General features: G+C 28.5%; 1 protein-coding gene across 1 annotated transcript in view; it reads right to left on the bottom strand.

Annotated features, from left to right (window-relative positions):
* The window catches only part of LOC126741745 (aryl hydrocarbon receptor protein 1), a 417,955-nt gene that overhangs the window by 383,584 nt on the left and 20,801 nt on the right, over positions 1–13,570 (bottom strand). The gene's annotated exons all lie outside the window — the stretch shown is intronic.

A 13,570-nucleotide genomic window follows, 5' to 3' on the forward strand; every position in this document is an offset into this window, starting at 1 on the left:
AAGTTTCGCGAAACTGGTTCAGTTCATAACAGAAAGAGGAATATTGATAATGCAGGGTTTCATAAAGCTATTGAGATTGCAGTATTGGGAAAAGTTACAATGGATAGTACGCTAAGAACAAGACAATTGGCCATTGCAACGAGTGTGTCTCGAATTAGTATCCAAAAGGTATTAAAGAAATACAAGTTCCACCTCATAAAATTCGCTTAGTGCAAGAATTGAATCAAGACGACTTTGATCATCGCTTGCAGTTTTGCGCGAAGTTATGAGTGCGCGAACGTTAAACAATAATAATTTTATATTTAATGTGTGTTTTTCGGACGAGTCGATTGGTCCTTCTTCCTAAAGGGTTTAGTGAATCGCCACAATTGCCGTTGTTGGGCTGACAACAATCTAAGGATTTTCCACGAACCACACATACAACCCCCCAGAAGTTGTATGGGCCCTTATTTTTGGAAATTTCATTGTAGGCGGATAGGCGGACATCACTTCATGCATTTACTTAAATAAAATGGTAAGCATTAAATCGCTTTTTGCATTTTTCGTCACACATTATTGTTTAACTTTGAGAGCCCATATTTCTTGAACGAGTGACTCGATTTTTCAATACTAAGCAGCGTTGTATAGGGAATGACAAGACTCTTTTAAAGAGATACCACTTGACCCCCCGTCCTATTTGAAAAAAATTAGGGGATGTCACCCCCGCTTAGAGGGTTGAGTTTTTTGAAATTGTTTTTATGTCAAAAGTTGTCCCCCTGACAAACATACTTGACGTGTTTTTGGATTTTGCCGAAAAGTTTTTTCCCACCCTGTAATGCCTTGCGGTACGTTTTCGATGGGCCAGCCTGTATAATATTTAAAATATGTCATTAATTTAAAGAATTAAAAGGTATATAACATTTGGAGCAAATGTTCAAATATGCTCTCCTGAAGTATGTACACTTGCAATAATATCAAAACTGCCAGATACCATATTATCCAGGGAAACCTGTTATAAGAAATGAAGAAATCAATTTAATGGATGTCTCACTAAATCCAAAATAGTGTAAAATAGATTAATGATTAAAATTAGGGTTTCACTATATGGTTCACCATATCAAACACCTTAGTGAAATCCAATAACACCAAAACATTTATTATTAAGCTTTTATCGAGACCCTGAAGTAAATTCTGTATTGTTGTGACGAATTCATAATGAAAGTCATAATGAGTGACGTAATGCCTAATAAAATAAGTAACCCATTATAAATTTGTAACAACAATACATATTTTACTTAAATCAAAGGTATGAGCCTAATTGTTGTGATATTAATCTCACAGTGAAAATGATAAGATTTTTATATAAATGCAAAATTAATAATTTAATATCAAAATGTTTAGGATTACACACATTACACAACAATAAATAAACAAAAATCTTAGAAAGAGCAAGTAAAACGTTATTAAGAAAAAGAATTTAATTTCATAGATGTAACAAAATTAATTTAAATAATGAAATACAAAAATTTTAAAATAACCTATTTAATTTCGTTAATCAAAATGATTTCAATCATATTTGCTTCTGCATAAATAAGAATTATTTAAATAATTTTTAAAAACAAAAACAAATTCACATAAATAAACTAAATCTACTTTATAACGAAAAAATAAATCAATAACTGTTAAACGCAAATAAAAATGATTTTATAAATAAAACTGTTATTTATTTGTCAGATAGAGTTTTATCCGATACAGAAAGGCTTGTTCTTTCTAAAGATCTCAATTACTCAATTACTCCAAAAATTCTGCCTAAATTAAATATCTTTTCAGTTATAGAAAACGCAACAAAAGACTTACCAAAGGACCAACAAGATGAATTTAGAATAATGATAAAGATAGAAATTAAAAAACCAATTAAAATTTAAAAAAATTTAAACTCTAGAATTAAAAGCTTTAAAGACACTTAAATCCGATAACACTAATAAAATACTTCCAGCTGATAAAGGTAATGCCACAGTTTGTTTAAATATTAACACTTATGAAAATAAAATAAATTTATGAATTAATGATCGTAATTATTCTAAATTATCTAAAGATCCTACAAAAAAAAATTATAATTTCCTTCAAAAATCAATTTCCTGATATTGACAGATTTTAATTAATTCCACATTTTTATGGTTTACCAAATATACATAAAATAAATGGCCCTTTAAGACCTATAGTTAGTAGCATAAATTCACCTACTCACCCTCGTGAAAAATATCTTTTAAATATCTTAATACCATACACTAATAATTCTGAAAGAAAAACTTTCTACAATTTCTTTTAACCCTCATGATCTATTGGTAAATTTTGACGTTGTAAGTCTTTTCACTAATGTTTCAGTTGACAAAACCTTAAATATTATTAAAAATGATACTAATTTGGCAAAACGTAAAACACAGTACAATTTTAGAACTTTTAACCGATTGTGTAAAAACTACTTATTTTCAATACAATAATGAATTTTAGCAACAAAATTTTGGTATGGCTATGGATTCTCCTCTTTCACCAATTTTAAGTAATATATTTATGGAAAATTTTGAATTGATGATATTTTTTCAATATATTACCATAACGAAATAGATCTTATACATTTTGTCAATTACATTATCTCCAAAAAATTTACTATAAAATTTACCCTTGAAAAAAAAGAGGAGAAAGGAGATTGATGGTCTGCTTCCTCTTCTTGATATTTGAATTTAAAAAAATTTACATTTTTAAAATTAGAATTTAGCGTAAACCAATTCATACTAATAAATATCTAAATTTTAATTCTAATAATCCAATAATGGTAAAAAAAGAAGTGGTAAAAAATTTATATGATCGTGCAAACATTATTTATAATAATCAATATTTAACAAGTAAAAAAGAATTTATTAAAAATATCTTAATACAAAATAATAATCCCAAAGAATTAAGCCTGGCTCAACAATCTGGCTTTATTACGTAGTCTTCAAAACACCTTCTCTTTGTACAACTACTACAACTGAATTACATTAAAAAACTAATTTCATTAGATTAAACTCGACTAACGTAAAAATCAAGCCACTTAACCCAGAGAGACTCGAAACATACCTACTAGGTAAAATTTAAGAAAACCCTAATAATTCCTAACAACAAGGATATTAACGATCGACATGATGCATTCAGTCTTAATAAAGCTGACATAAAATAATATCAATTTGAGAAAAAATTTATCCAAAAGAGGTGATCGTTAAAATGAGGTCCTCCACTAAAATGTTCAAAAAACCAATGAAGGAAGTGGAGAAGAAGTATTCGGTTTGCACACATTGGGTAAGGGCGTCAGCACCTGTTAAACAAAAATGCATATATTAGTCCTGACCTTATATGACATCAAGTCCAATATGGTATGGGAGTAAATTATTTAGTCTAATAAAAAACACAATAAAGTATATGAATCATTCCTGGATATACGAGGATACAAGGTAACTAATATTCTGCAACTGGTTAGAAAGGAATCGAGCTCTCAATATATAGGATTTAACCTTTCTGCAGCATTTTACATAAATGGTTTCTGAGAAGAAGTCCTAAAAGGCAAGGCAAAGGTTAAGACAGATTCAATGAGGAGGGAACAAGAAGAAACTTCGGAACAGCTATAAGAATATAAAAGATTATATGATACAAGAATATATAATAAAGAAAACTTTTTCTAAGCTATCTGACTCAAAACGGGAAGTTAGATAATTATTTGTGTCCCATTTTGAAAAAAAAATTAGAAAAAAGAGTGCCATAAAATATTTTTACATTGAAACGTCTGAAAATCCTCAATACAGACAAAAAACTTTTTACTTTACTTACTTTACTGATTTGGAACAGTAAAGAGACTTTATGATAAAATATATGTTCACTTTAGTAATGCCATTGACAAAGTACACTATAATGAGTTACTTATTATATTGGGTATTACGTCACTTACACACTATAATATTCTTATTTATAAAATACAAATTCTTTGACCCATGAAGAGGCATTAGGTTGAAACTGATCTTTTTTTGTCTATAAACATGTTTAACTAGCATTGGATCCCTCATGAAGGATCCTTACTTAAAAGTCTGCTATTCAAATATTTACAAATATGTCTTTGTTGGTTGGAAATCCTAATACTGACGATTTGAATATTTTCAGAGAAATCTCCTTTTGATCAACTTTCACTTTAAACTAATATAAACCAGGTCTGTCTCTATTAGCACACAACTTAATTTTTTGAAGCTTTTTATAAAATAACAATTAAAATTTAATAACAAATCAAATTTTTATTATTTTAAATATTTTTTCTATTCTAAAAATAATTTTGCTAGTTCAGTTTGATTGAACTGATTAAGGACAATATGAGATGAAGTTTCAAGAATTATAACAATTTTTCCTTTAGGCGCAACTTAAGTGAATCCAATCATTTATTTTATAAAATTGTTTATCTCATTTTTCGTAAAATGAATGCACTAAGTCTATAGTATTGAAGCCTTGATGAATTTTGAATTTGGATTCATTTGGAAAAAAGTAAACAATTACAAGAAACCAGCATTAGTTGAGAGTTTTTTTTAGATAGCACATGAAAAACACATTTTTAATTCTACTTGAATTCATATTTTCATCTGGACTTCAAATCCTTGAATTATTAAAATGAGCTTTTTTGACGTTTTACTTAAAAAACTTATGTGAGAAAGTGTAAAAAAAAAACAGACTTTTTTATAACCTATAATTTTCTTAAAAACTATTAGTTTTCACTTAATTATTTTCTACAAAAAAACGTTTTTCGTTAACCTAACCCTTAACCCCCCACCCACCCCACATAACGTACCATTAAGAAATTGTTTTCAAAAATCATTACACAAATTGTTTATTTCAATTTGATAATTATATATATAGATATATTTTAATAAATATTTAGTGCTATTAGATTGGATATTAATTTTATTAATTTAAGATTAAAATTATTTTAAATTATTAATTTAAAATTCTAAATTATTTTTGGACAAAAACAGTGATTTTTTAGAAAAATTTCATCAAATATTTGAGATGTAGTTATCGAGTTTAAATACTAGCCGTGTCATGTTTTTTAAATGCCAAAGTTTTCTCTCTTTTGTAAACAGAATTGTATATAATATACGTATATTCTATAGTTTAATAAATATATCTTGATACGGTTGATAAGTATACCAAAATCAAAAAATTACTAAAAAGTCACTGAATAAATATGTATTTAACGATAATAATATATGATGTGTTTCTTGGGTAGGATTAAGAGTTATCAAAGAAAAAATTATCATTTGACTGGCAATAATTATACAACAAACCATTTAAAGGAATAAAACACAAAAACAATTTTCCAACATTAAATAAGAAAACCTGGTTTTTTTAAACAACATAATAAGAAATTCATTAATACCATCATTCGCATCTTTTCAGGATTTATATACGGTTCATATGAGCAAAATAGGAATTAAAAATACAAAGTAATAATGATCAGTGCATAATAAATATAATCTTTAAGGAATTATTATTACTATTATTTTTAAAGCATGTAGACTTAGATTATAAGTTAGTTTTAGATAGCATCTTGTCGGACTTGCATTGTCTTATTTATTTAATGTAACACGACGTTTCGGTTGGTAAGTATCTCCAACCGTTATCAAGTGTGAACTGGAGAGAGTTCACACTTGATAACGGTTGGAGATACTTACCAACCGAAACGTCGTGTTACATTAAATAAATAAGACAATGCAAGTCCGACAAGATGTTTTCACTGTACCATTGTCTACCACCTTCAAAAACAAGTTTTAGATAGTTCAGAAAATAGAAATTGAATTTTAATTGAAAACAAAAACTCATAACTTATAACTTAAAAAAGAGATATGTTGGCTATTTGGTTTAATCCAGTGCCATAAAACTTACTATTATTACTACTACATTTTTGATCACGTATATTAATCTAAAATATCACTTAACTTGGCTATTTGTCACTATCATCTTTTAAAATTGATAATTAAACTCGCTAGGTATTATAAAATAAATTATCACTTCGACTTATGTTAATTATGCTAATTTCATTCAAAATCAAATATGAATGTATGCAAAATATTGTCAAACTTATTATGCACGATGTTTGTGTTCTATCCGGCATGGCGATACATATTATTACATTTCTGACATTCAATACATGTAATAAGTTTAATAACAGTGCCCGTAATGGTATAATGTAGAAATAACTGTAAAAAGTGGCCGGGTAATTGTTATAATAGTATATTTTACTCCGTCATAAGGCATATTTATTGCATTTTACACTATCTTGAGCTTAGTACATGACTGCGTATACGATAGAAGAAAGATAACGAAAGTTTATAGCTGAGAAGGATACCCCTTTTTTATATGCCATATTAATCATAATTCATATCTTTTTATAATATATTTGCATTGAATTATAGCCGTATTTATTCATTTGGGTATGTTTTATATTTTTAATTTGATTTGCGTGATTAGTGTGGTATTTAGTCAGTAAAAGGATACAGAAAAGCTTTTAAGATACTGCAAACTATTTACTGTGATATTCCAAACTTAATATGGAACATATTTATATCAACCTACTGTAATAACAAGGTATTAGAAGTATTGTTTAATTAAAAGCTATATCAGACCTTTTAAGAATTAACTTAAAAATCACATTAGCTGTATTCTGAAACTATATACATAAATTCATTTAAATATAGACAACAATAAAAATAATATTTGCATTTAATTACAGTTTTATAATTGATGTTATTATGAGGGAACCATGTCCATTTTGGTTATGCATAAAAAATTCAATTTTAATTTTATAGAATGCGATAATTTTTTAAATAACGCATTTTTAGTAATGTAAATTATTACTATTTTAAAATTATTTGAAACTATGGTGCAGATTAATATATTGTGTTACAAGTTGGTGATAGAAGACTAAGAAGGTGTTTTCAAATATTTTTTGGTTCATTCATTTGGTGCAGTTTTCTTCATTGATTCGCAATTTAGACAGAATATTTTGCATTAATCTATTTAGATATATAAAATAAGATATATAATCTATTTAGATAATAAATTATTGGTTTCATCTAAATTCCCCGATAGCCTGTAGCTTCTTTTTAAATCGTCTAATTGGTTTATCATTATGATATATAATTCTTAGTTCTTCTTCACTTTTTATACAATTTTTTCTAGTTTTATTACCAATATAGCTAGTTGAGCTAGTTAAGCTAGTTGAACCTATCTTAAAACTTAACGACAATACTTGTTTTAATCCTTTTTAGTCTCAATACAGAACAGGTTTTCGTGTTGTATTAGATAATAATATCAGCATATGTTAAAATAATACAATACATTTTATTAAAATATTTTGTGATGGAATAATGTTTGTTTTAATTTGAATATTCCTTTAATAAATATCCAACACATATTCAATCACTATTGCTTGTTCTATTATCTTCTAGTATCCGCAAATGTATTAAGTCGTATCCATGTATTCTTTCTATGAATTTGTGATTAATAAATGCCGAATTTGAGAGATTGCAAATAAAACTTTTATTTAAAAAATTAAAACTAAATAAAATTTCTATGAATTTGAATTAAGAAAATGTAGATTAAAATTTTTAAACCAAAACTTCCTTAACTACTTAAATTCTGAGCTGAAAATGATGGTTTTACCCTCAAATCGCTACTTAGGAAATTCTCAATATTATATGCCAGAAAAAATATAGAGATTTTTTTTTCTGACTCTCAGTGCACAAAAATGTTTGTTAATTAATAAACATATGTATTTTATAATATACATTTTGAAGCATGTCAAATAAATAACAAGGTACAGGGTTCAGATTTTTATATTTTGGTAAAAGCTCGTTCACCCTGTAGTTCCTAAATGGCTTAGTCAATTTTTCTTAACTTGTCTGTTGACAAACATCTTTCGGCGATCCACATTTTTTAACATTTAGAAAATAGCAATGTTTCAGGGTCGAATTCAGTACAGATATATGTATGTACATTAAATTACGTACATATTTATGTATAAAAAAAAACCTTAGACGGTACACACTATACCTAAGCGGTACTACAGAAAACGTCAAAAAAGCTAGATGTATACATACGGGTGCTAAATAAAGTATCATATAAGAAAATATATAAATTTTAACAAATTTTAAAGCGCCACATAAATCAAGTAAGTTTGGGATTTTTGACAGATATTTTTAAAAAAATTTTATGTACCTATTTTATTTTTGTTTGATATTGTTTATTAAAAGCATGAAATATTGTTCTCCTTTTGCAAAAAGTTTCCCTCAACCGATGTTTATGTTGAAAAAGTGGTTCAAGAAAAGAATATTCTCAACCTTGTAAGCGAATATCCCACCACAAGCACTAGGCGACCGCAATACAGTCGTATCAATATGCTCGGACAGCAGAGCTGCCATTAAGGCTATTACAACCACAAAGGGAAGCTCCAAGCTTGTACTAGAGTGCATAAAAGTCCTGAAAAAACTGGTGCAGGTTGGCTGCAGGGTCCAGCTCGTCTGGATACCTGGCCACGCAGGCCATGCAGGTAATGAGGAAGCGGACTGCCAGACTTGCCAGACTGGGATCCGCGAATATGCCGATGGGGCCGGAACCCATAATTGGTATCGCCAAATGCGTAGCGGTTGCGTCAATGAAGGGTCTGCTGGACAAGTGGACCCACCGAAAATGGACTGAGTCCCCTGGTATGAGACAGACTAAAGCGCACATAGGTGGGCCCTTTGCCTGTCTCACCAAAAATCTACTATGCCTAAAAAGACGCGAAATTTGACTAGTGACAGGTCTTTTAACCGGTCACTGGCACTTAAGAAGCCATCTCTATACTATCGGTATTGCGGACAACCCGGAATGCCGATGGTGCTGTGAGGAGGATGAAACCGTTGACCATGTAGTCGGGGAGTGCCCAGCACTCACGCGCGCCAGGTTCAAATACTTGGGTAACACTTTCAGTGTACCGAGTGATTTTAAGTCCTTCAGACCAGAGAGCCTTATCGGTTTCTCTAAGGCCGTAGGGCTCTGGTAACCCCCGGTGGAACATGACGGGTCTATCAGGAGACCTATATGCACAACTGCCTTGGCAGCCCACTGTTTCGACAATTCAAGCACTATGTGAATTTCCGCTCATTTACAGGTACCACAGACACGAGTACTCTCATGTAGGGGCAAATGAAAACTCCATTTGATTATAAGCTGACTGTTACTAATATTTCCTTTGCATTTTCATGTTAACTTATCGACTCTCCTTATAGTGTGATGATAATAATTAAGTTTCGGATCTAAGTAAATACCCACCACTGCTAAAGGATCGAAATTACGGATTTTAAGATAAATGGAAAATCGTATATATTTAAGTTATGCATGATATGAAGAGATAAATTGGAATAATTCATTGGTTAAACATAGTTGAAACCCAAATGAAAAAAAAATCTATTTTCCAGTTAAGACTACTTCCTTCTATTTAGGCCTAATCTTAGCATATAAGAGCAATTAGATAAAAACAATGTATATACCTAATACTGATATAATTTATTTTAATTGTCAGGGCTATCTCAGTCATAAAGATAGCGTTGCTATGTTAATCAACGATTGGAAGTCCAGTTTTGAGTGAGACTTATGTTACGGTTGATATTGAACATTGCGACCTAGACATTAAAGGGTACAAATTGAATCAATGTGTTAGGAATAACTGTAGAACAGGAGATGTTTTAGCATTCTAATATTCAATGTTTCAGGTTGATAAATGTCCCTTGATGTTTTTCCAAGAGGAAATTCTAGACAAATTGAAAAAAAATGAACTTTATAAATAAGTGTTAATAAGGAAAAACAAAACATTCTATTCTACTAACTTTTATAAATACTATATGAATAACATTTTAGAGAGTGTAATAAAATATTCTTATAAACATAATCCTTAAAACTATAAAGTCACTGAAAGTAATTTGTTTTATAATAAAGTCTTCATTCGCCTAATATAACTAACTACAAAACCTTTATAAAATGATTTTATATCTGTTATATAGATATGTTTTAAAACAATTATAAAGCAACTAAATAGCAAATTTTGCTTAACACAATATAGTTATATAGTTATATAAGTAATACAAGGGCGGATGTGAAATATAAATTAAAAGTGTCCTGTCTGTTAATAGTTATGTCTGGTTAATATTTTAAGAATTCTCCGTGCATGGAATTTATTATTTGTCTTATGCATTGTATCATACACAAGACAAATAATGTATATACATACGCTTACTCATTTGTACACCAAAAAAGTAAGTCATTTAAATGGAACCAATATTATTGTTGAAGACTTTAACTTTGATTTGCTCAAAGACACTTTTTATAGCAGTAAAATAAAAAACAGTATTTACTCGAATGGTTTTACTCACATTATTGAAACACCTACCAGAATATTTCTTACAACTTCATAGTCACGGATGAAAGGCACTGGTCTCAAAGATCGTTTAAAAAGTATAATTCTAGTATATTACAAGAGAAACTGTTTGCTATTGAATAGAACAAAAATAGCTCTGATGTAAGTTAACTTGCTGACACGTTTGTTAGGGACATTAAAATTAATTTAAGGCAATTGTGCTCTAAACTTCAGTTTATGTAAAAATAAAAATATAATAAATGTGGATAAGAAATGAATAACGTTTGAAATTAAAAATATGATGCGACAAAGGGACATATTATACAAAAAGGCTGTTTTAGATAAAAATTAGGGCGTCTTGAATAAGTATAAGGCCAAAAAAATATTATATTAAATAAGAACAGAGTAGTGAAAAAAAATTTATACAGAATGCATAGACGAATATAAAAACAACCCTAAGGAGTTATAAAAAATCTCAAAACCCTCGCAATACTACCTGGCAAAATGCAGATAGCCCCCAATCAAATTATTTTGGAAGGGACGTAAGTCAGTAAAGAAGTGTGTATTACACAAAAATTTAATAAATATTTAATAGCAAGTATAGACAGTATTGTTTAAAACATTCCACAGTTGAATTAATAAATCATTTTACCAGGGCCCCTAAAACTAATGTAAGTATTTTCCAAGTTTAAACCAGTCGCAATGAGCAAAATGAAAACTACTAAAAACTTTAAAAAAATTTGATGGTTTTATATGATGTATCCGATGCTATAGGTGACCGTGTCCTAAATATTATTAATACTTCTTTAGAAAGTTGTGTCTTTCCAAGTTACTGGAAACTGTCTACTGTTATTCATGTTCCAAGAGTACCAAACACTACTAAATATAATGAGTTTCGACCCATTAATACTGTACCTGTCTATGAAAAGCTCCTTGAAGTTTGTGTTAAAGAACAACTCCTAGTTTTTGCAACAAAAATTCATTAATTACTATCATGAATCACTCATACAAGTCCGTTTGTTTAAATATATGTGATGATCTTTTAAGAGCAATTGATAATAATAATTATGTTCTATTCTTGGATTTGAAAAGAGCATTCAAAACTGTTGACAGAGCAATGTTGCTTTATAAATTAGAAGGTTGAAAAATTAAGGGAGGTGTCTTAAATTAGTTCAATTCCTTTTTGTGTAATAGAATTCAATGTGTTAAAGTTGTGAATAATTTGTCTGATGTTCTTAATATCACGTTTGGTGTTCCACAGGGTACGATTTCGGGGCAATTATTGTTTATTTTGTATATAAATGATATGGTTAATGTGCTTGCAAAATGCCGAACTATATTGTTTGTGAATGACATCATGATTTACATAGTGGGTAATAATCTTGACCAAATGCTGATTGATATTAACAACGACCTAAATAATTTATTCAACTGGCTATGTATTAACAAATTAATTTTAAATGCAAGTAAATCCAAATATTGTGTCTTGGTAAAGTGAACTGAATATTACTGTTAATTGGGAGAGCATTCTTTATGAAAAAAAAATTAAATACATAGGAATAATAATTCTAGATGCAAATTTAAATTTTATTGCCCATGCCGACTATAATATGAGAAAGTTCTCGATAAAAATTGGGTTTATAGCTAGGGTTGGTAAGCATCTATCCATGCATACAAGACTAATGCTGTACAAGGCAATTGCTCTATCCCAGTTACAGTTCTCTTCGATATTATTTTTTAACTTATCGCAATATAAAATAACTTCTGTCTCATCTATGGTAAGTATATTATGAATGTATTCTGTGACCTAAAGAATTATGTTAAGTATGGATGTATTTATTTTTAAAGTTAAAAACTGTTTATTGTCTGCATTTATCTTTGATAAAATAATAATATTGGGAGATGTTTACAATTTATAGTACTAGAAACTGTACAAATTTTGTCTAGGATAGATGTAACATTAGTCAAATGTTTAAATCCATTCTTTGCAGAGGAATAATTGAATTTAATAAATAACCAACTAATATTAAGGACTTGGTATGGCTAGGATGGTTTGAAGTGGTTTAAAAAATTTGTTTCATCGCATCTGTGATTGCCCGATTTTATTTTTGTTTTTAAGGCTTGATTTTCATCATGTTTTATTATTTATTTTTATATATATAGTCTTACACTTTGATTTTATTTAATCTGAAGTTTTATTTTTACACTTTTAACGTGTTTCCTATTTTTATTTTTATTTTTATTTTTTAAAACTTAGATTTGCTATTAAGTTTCTTTTTTCAACATAATTCTTGACGTGTGCCTATTATATTCTTTGTTTTGTTTTTTTTTTATTTTTTTAGATTTACTGTAAGCGACGTCTATTTTTTTAAGTTCTGATTATGTAATTAATTACTATCTTATAATAACCTTTAGAGCTTGTGCTAAATAAAGTACTTTATTATTATTATTATCATTGATTGAAATTACTATATTATTACTAAAATCGCAAAAAGAGTTACATTTTAAATTGCGGTTTTTAATTGAATTAAATTTGTTATATTGTACGAAATACTTCCAAAAATAGTTTGTATTATTATTTTCCAAAAAATATGTCGTTACAATCCTGTCCAAATGAAAAATGAGGTTAAGAGAATTACACTAGTGGCTTTATCGTTAAAATACAGAAAATTTATTCAAATTCTTATCTTGGTTTAAGTGCTGCTTTTAATACATTAATTTTGCCCTGTAATTACAGAACCCTGGTAACTTAATAATTCGCCGAGTTTTTTTTATTGTAGCATATTTCTAGGACAAAGCAAACATTTTCCGAGAATGATAAAAAATTTAATGGTCATTTTACTATCAAATGTCTGACCTTTCTTTTATATTTTGTTTTTTTTTAATGATAAACGTTCATATTCTTTATAAATAAACGGAAAATATGTAAAAATCTCTTAGTGAAGATTTTGTAGTGTACAAGATAACCTTAACGTTTTAAATTTGCTTTTATCTAATGAGAAAGCTTTTCTGTCTAGAAGCAAAAAATTATATTTTTTAAGCAAGTTAATGTATTTAAAAATAAATTTAAAATATTTAATCTGGATGGAAACACTTTATACAATTTTTTTTATAATTGTTACAAAT

This window comes from Anthonomus grandis, chromosome 10 (assembly GCF_022605725.1).
Source record: "Anthonomus grandis grandis chromosome 10, icAntGran1.3, whole genome shotgun sequence".
In the NCBI taxonomy this organism is placed as follows: Eukaryota; Metazoa; Arthropoda; class Insecta; order Coleoptera; family Curculionidae; genus Anthonomus; species Anthonomus grandis.